At 54.5% G+C, this 5827-nt stretch overlaps 2 long non-coding RNA genes across 2 annotated transcripts; both read right to left on the bottom strand.

Annotated features, from left to right (window-relative positions):
* Positions 1-221: 221 nt before the first annotated feature.
* LOC124231025 (uncharacterized) lies at positions 222-1956 on the bottom strand. Its single transcript, XR_006886355.1, has 3 exons — positions 1849-1956; positions 1047-1141; positions 222-673 (listed from the first exon to the last, which is right to left on the bottom strand). It is a non-coding gene; the product is annotated as an uncharacterized LOC124231025 (long non-coding RNA).
* Positions 1957-2031: 75 nt separating this feature from the next.
* LOC124231024 (uncharacterized) lies at positions 2032-5805 on the bottom strand. Its single transcript, XR_006886354.1, has 3 exons — positions 5169-5805; positions 4522-4601; positions 2032-2976 (listed from the first exon to the last, which is right to left on the bottom strand). It is a non-coding gene; the product is annotated as an uncharacterized LOC124231024 (long non-coding RNA).
* Between the last annotated feature and the right edge of the window lie 22 nt (positions 5806-5827).

Raw genomic sequence — 5827 nt, 5'->3', positions numbered from 1 at the left:
TCTATGCTGTTGGCCTGCTTGGTGTTTTCTTTAAATTGAATTAGTTGTTAGCATTCAAAAATGGAAATGTTTTTGGGGCCAGGTTGGTGGCATAATGGTTAAGTTCGCATGCTCTCCTTTGGCGGCCCAGGGTTTGTGGGTTTGGATCCTGGGTGCAGACCTACACACACCGCTCATCAAGCCATGCTGTGGCAGCGTCCCACGTACAAAATAGAGGAAGATTGGCACAGATGTTAGCTCAGGGCCAATCTTCCTCACTAAAAAAAAAAGGAAACATTTTCACATTAAGGTCTGGCTTTTTAGTTTCTTTTAAAATTTAAAAAGCCAGCAACCCTGGGTTGTTATTCTGCAAGGAACATCTGATTGAGACTGGCAGGGGGGGGTCTCCAATAGCCAATCATCACTCTTCTAAAGTAAGAGAATCTCCAGTTTTGGGCTGGGCACACAGTCCCCCACAATACAAACCACATTTCTCTGCCTCTCTTGCAGCCAGGTGTACCACGTGACTCAGTTCTGGCCAGGAGGAGATGAGTTGGAGAGATGTGTATACTCATGGGTTGGGCCTTGAAGGGAGCCAGTGGCCCTCCATTTTCCCTTGCCTCCTTGCTGTCGGCTGGAAGGTGGAGGCGCTGGTGGGTGGTCTTCGAGCATCCATCCAGCTGAGGACAACACCCTAGGGGGATGGCAGACGCACAATTTAGAAGCAGCCTGGGTGAAGCAGAGCCACCATGCCTGCTCACACTCTTCTATGAGGTCAAAATTTAAACTTCTATCTCATCTAAGCCACTGTCACAGGCAGGCCACCACTGGGTGCCCCCTTTAGATGAGGCCCCGCTCTCCAGTTTACCACAATCCCCACCACTCCCTAAGCTTTCCCAGCAGCACGGTTAGCTGACATCTGCTACTGAACTCGTGCTGCTCTTTTTTCCCTAATTTCCGCCCTCTACCTACCTGGCCCCAAAGACATTTGAGTTTGGGAGCCCCATTGTCAACCCTCAAAACACAAAAGGTAAGACACCAGCTTTCCAGTACTTGGGGCTGCTCACCCTTCTTTCTGGGGGGTACCGTTGGTGACTCCGGGGCTCCCCCTTCTGGGGAGGCTGACTTACTGACTCATCAGTGCTTTGTGGGCACCTGCTCCCTGGAGAAGGGAAAAATAATCAGCAAGTTTCATCTCTGGCAGCAAATGTAAAATGTAAAAGGAAGGTTGAATGGGGCACACGTCACAGCCCCTTGACCGGCGCTCAGCATGGCTCTCTGTGTCTGCCTGCTATCTTCCTTCCTGCTCCAGGGGGGCACCCGGTGAGAGCCAGGGGCAGGACTGGTCTCGAGTGGTCCGGCCCCCAAGCCTACGTGGCTCCCTTCCGTGCAGTTGGGGACCCAGGGACGTGAGCCGGCTGACAGCCACATCCCAGCTGCAGCGATGGGCCAGGAGCACTGCCCACAGCTACAAGCACCCACGGTATGCCTAGAATGGGCAAAAAGCCTGTATTTGGGACACTTCTTTTCCCCCAGTATGCTTATTAATAAGTGACCCTAAAGCAAGCTTTGTCTGCAGGCTTCAAAAAGGTATTTCCAAAATTAGGCTCAGCCCCACAACTACATCGAGGGGCCGCTGCTGCCCCTCGGCCCTGCTGACCACACCAACTGAACCCCTCTGCGGGTCATGGGGACGGGAGCATGCAGCACGTGCTACTCCAGGTGTGGTCGCCCCACAGCAGCCTCAGCATCCCTGGGGCCGTGTGCGGAATGCCGGTCTCCAGCCCCAGCCCAGAACTGGTGAATCCAAACCTGCTTCTTAAGAAAATCCTCAGGGGATTTGTGCCCACAAACAAGTTTAAGAATCACCAATTCAGGTCCGGCCTCGGTGGCGCAGTGGTTAAGTTCGCACGTTCAGCTTCCGTGACTGGGGGTTCGCTGGTTCAGATCCCTGGTGAGGACATGGCACCGCTTGGCAAGCCATGCTGTGGTGGGCATCCCACATATAAAGTGGAGGAAGATGGGCACAGATGTTAGCTCAGGGCCAGTCTTCCTCAGCAAAAAGAGGAGGATTGGCAGATGTTATCTCAGGGCTAATCTTCCTCAAAAAAAAAAAAACAAAAAAGAATCACCAATTCAGCAAAATGGATGAGAATGGAAAGAGTCTAGGCTTTGGAAGAAAACACACCAAATCCCAGCTATGCCCTTTCTAGCTGAGGGAGCTGGGGCTCATCTCTGAGACTCAGCTATGAAAAGGGAGAAATAATATTAGGCGGAATCATGTGAAGTTGCCCTTTTTTGTAGGTAAAAAAAAAAAGGCCAAATACAATTGATTTCCTATGGTTCAACCTAATGCTTATCTTACTAGGTGTTGTGGGAATTAATTTCAAAATGAGATAAAATATACAAAACGCCTAGTACGTGTAGATGTTCACTCAGAGGCACAGCCTTGATCGCCCTTACCACCCCCACCCCGTAGGTTCCCGTGAAACCGCGCAGAAGAACCAGGATACACACAAGACCTTAAACCTGGTTCCACACAGAAGCTCCCGGCGCGTGGGCGGGCGGCTACTAGCATGGCCGCACGGAGCTTGTGCAGGGGCACCTGCCGCCATCACCGCTTCCAAATGTTTCCCATTTCACTTCCGGATGAAGAAACGGGATCCCGGAGAGCCTGGGGATGACTCCAGGCCACACAGAGACTCGGATGCTGTCTCTGTCCCCAGACAAGGGCACCCCAGCGTGGTCCCCTCCTCTGCTCTCTCCGGGTCGTCCAGCGCATCTCGGGCAGCATCATCCCAATGGGTTGACAGTCTTCCCCAGACAAAGGATGCTTCCTCTTTCTGTGCAGGAAGTCATCACCTGGAAGGGCGGATTGAAGTCAGTGCCTGGATGGGGTGTGGGGCCAAGGTCAGGGTGAAGCCTGGGCATGAGCTAGATGGTGGCCGCAGTCTCTGAGCCCTCCTCATCCAGAGTCTTCATGGCCTTGTGAGTGACCTGCAAGGAAAATTCTGGAATCATCAATTGGCCCTAAAGGAGGGATAAACCAGGCCTTTATTTTTGTACCATTTTTCTATTCCCTTCCTTAACCTCACACTTAACCATCGTTCACTTACTCGGTCACCTATCCTTCCGTCCACCCTTTGGATTGTGGGACTTCCTGTCACCAACACGTTACAGACATGTTTGTTTATTTGTGGTTGTGCCCTCCCATCCGACACACTAGATTATAACTGTTCTGTTCACTGCTCGGTCCTTGAACTGAATCTCTGCCCGGGACCCAGTGATCCGTCGCTCTACCATCACTATGTCAGCTTCCTCACCACTGTCTGTGGAAGGTCCCCTAACCCGAAGTCAGAGGACTCTGGTTCTTCATCCCCCCGCCCCCATGATGTGATCTTGGATAAGTCACTTCCCCTCTCAGATGGGGCCCAGGGTCCCCAATTATCCGATGAGGCAACAGAGGCTCAGAGAGGTGGTGTAGCTTGCCTAAGGTCACACAGCTAGGATGTGACACAGCCAGGGCTCAACTCAGGTCTGTGTGACCTCCAAACCCATGCACTTTCTGTCACCCTCTGCTGTCCCTTCTGGAACTGTGTGACATGAAGGCCACAGGGACCCAGTACTGCCCGAGAAAAAGAATGCAAGCTTTTGGTGTCAAATGCTTTGCCTTGAGCTCAAACCCTGGCTTGATGGTACCCTGGGGGGATTTTCTTAGCCTCCTAAGCCTCTGTGAAATGGAGATGACAGCACTACCTCATCACTTTACCGAGCTATTGGCATGGTGCCTGGCGTGGATCGGAGCTCAGTGAATGGCCAACAGGAGGGGCCCCTGGTGCCTGTGAGCGACCCGCTCTCCCCTGCCCCGCCTCCGATTTGCCCTCAGCCCTCTGCTTCCTCCTGTGATTCTCCGCCTGAGAGCATGGCTCTGGGCATTTCCCTCTGTGCTCTGTGCTTAGGGCCAGGTCTGAGCAGCGTCCCTCCACTCTCTCCTCTACAGATCTTTCTAGATCTTTCTAGAGCACAAATAACATCATGCTTCTTTCCAGGCCTAAAGCACCTGAGTGCCTTCCCATTTGGCCTTGGATAGAATCCCAGGTCGTCAGAGTGGCTTCCAGGCCCTCAGCTCCACCCAGATGGGGGGACTTTGGGTTCCCTGAGGTCCCAGCCTCTTCCCTCCTGGCCATCCCCAGGCTCCCTCTCAGGCCCTTCTTTCCACGGTGCATCCTCCAGGCCCAGGGTCAGTGATGACGTCCCCAGAGGCCTCCTCTGCACTTTCAACCCTGATGGTGTGCGTGTGACCGCCTGCCCTTTCCCTATCTGTCACCGAGGGGCAGGAATGGGGACTTCTTCCCCATGGGATCCCAGTATCTTGTAGTAGCAGGTGTGCAATGATGCAGAATAAATGCAGAGAAGCAATTAGCAACTTGCAAAGTTATAGAAAACCCTCTTCCGGCTCTGAGGAGATACTGGACTGGATGTCTTCTAGGGGTTGACCCTGAGAGCCCCGCCCCCCAACCGGAAACCTGATCCCCAACTTACTCCAGAGCTGTTCACCCCAGGCTTCCCTGGGGGCCTCCGCCCTCAGGCACCAGGGGAGGAGCATCTCCGAGATGTAGGTGCTGGAAATGGAAAATGTGGGGAAATAGAAATCGAGTTGTCTGTGGACAGAAGAAACTGGTTTGCTGCTGAGATCCCGTGTTACAAGCGCCCCCCCCCCCGCCCCGCCCCCCGCCGAGCCAGCAGGCCCCAACCTCCACCCCTTCACCAGCCTCATGCAGCAGCCTTCTCGCCCTCTCTCGCCTCTGGTCTCTCTGCCCACTTACTCTCCTCCTTTCTGAGGAGGGAGCCAAGAGAGAGCTTTCTAAAAGGCACACTCTGCTCCACTCAGTGTCTCTCCTGGTTGGCTCCCAAGAGAAAAAGTGGGCTCCCTTCCCCTGCCACCACCCTCCCAACCCCGCCTGTCAGGGTACCACTCAGGTCTGCAGCAGAGCTGGGATCAGAACAAGCATCCAGACTCCTGGTCCAGTGCTCCCTCTCAGGCCTCACCCTGGGCCCCACCCAGGGAGGCCAGGGACAGTGCCCTGAGGGGGTGACAGTGCCCTGGGGGTGACAATGCACTGGGGGCCTGCGGGGTGACTAAGCCAGGACAAGGATCTGCCTCCAGGACTCCACTGTGAGCAGTCTACCTGGTCCTGAGCAGACTGTCTCACTTGATGAGAGTTCCAGCAGCCGGCGTCTTGCAGCCGCCCAGCCTACCCTGCTGCCCAGCTTGAGGAAGACAATGAAGGTGGTGGCGTCCCGGTGTGGCCTCTGCGGCACAGGGCACTGCAGCTCAGGGTCGTGGAGGGAGCCGTGGCGGGCCTGCTTCATCCCGGGGACCTGCACGGCCCCGTGCTCAGCCGCAAAGAGCTCCTTGGGGCTGGCAGAACATGGGTCAAAGGCTCGCGCCACCGGGATGAGGGGAAGAGAAGTGCCGATGTCACCCTTGGTGATAAATATCACAGATGTATATTTGAGTAATGCCTTCCTAACTCTTCTTTTAAAGAAATCTGTCTTTTCATGTATAAAACGAGAATGTTAATCTTAGCCTTGTCCGCTTCATCCAGTGAGGTCAAAGGAGACTGTGGGCATGAATAACTCAAAACCCACCGAGCACTGCACAAACATGCGGAGGACAGACTCCCAAGGCTGGACTGAGGAGCGTGACCAAGGAGCGTGACCAAGGAGCGAGGCACACGTCTTATCGGCTTCCGGAGGAAGTACAGGAAACCCCCCACCGGGAGATCCTTCCTGCTCGGACCTGCCGAGGTAGGGGGCTCCTGCTTCTTGATTCAGCGGTTGCTTA

The sequence above is a fragment of the Equus quagga genome, chromosome 20 (genome assembly GCF_021613505.1).
Source record: "Equus quagga isolate Etosha38 chromosome 20, UCLA_HA_Equagga_1.0, whole genome shotgun sequence".
NCBI lineage: Eukaryota > Metazoa > Chordata > Mammalia > Perissodactyla > Equidae > Equus > Equus quagga.
The sequence above is the reverse complement of the archived record's forward strand: the minus strand, read 5'-3'. Positions and strand labels throughout refer to the sequence as shown.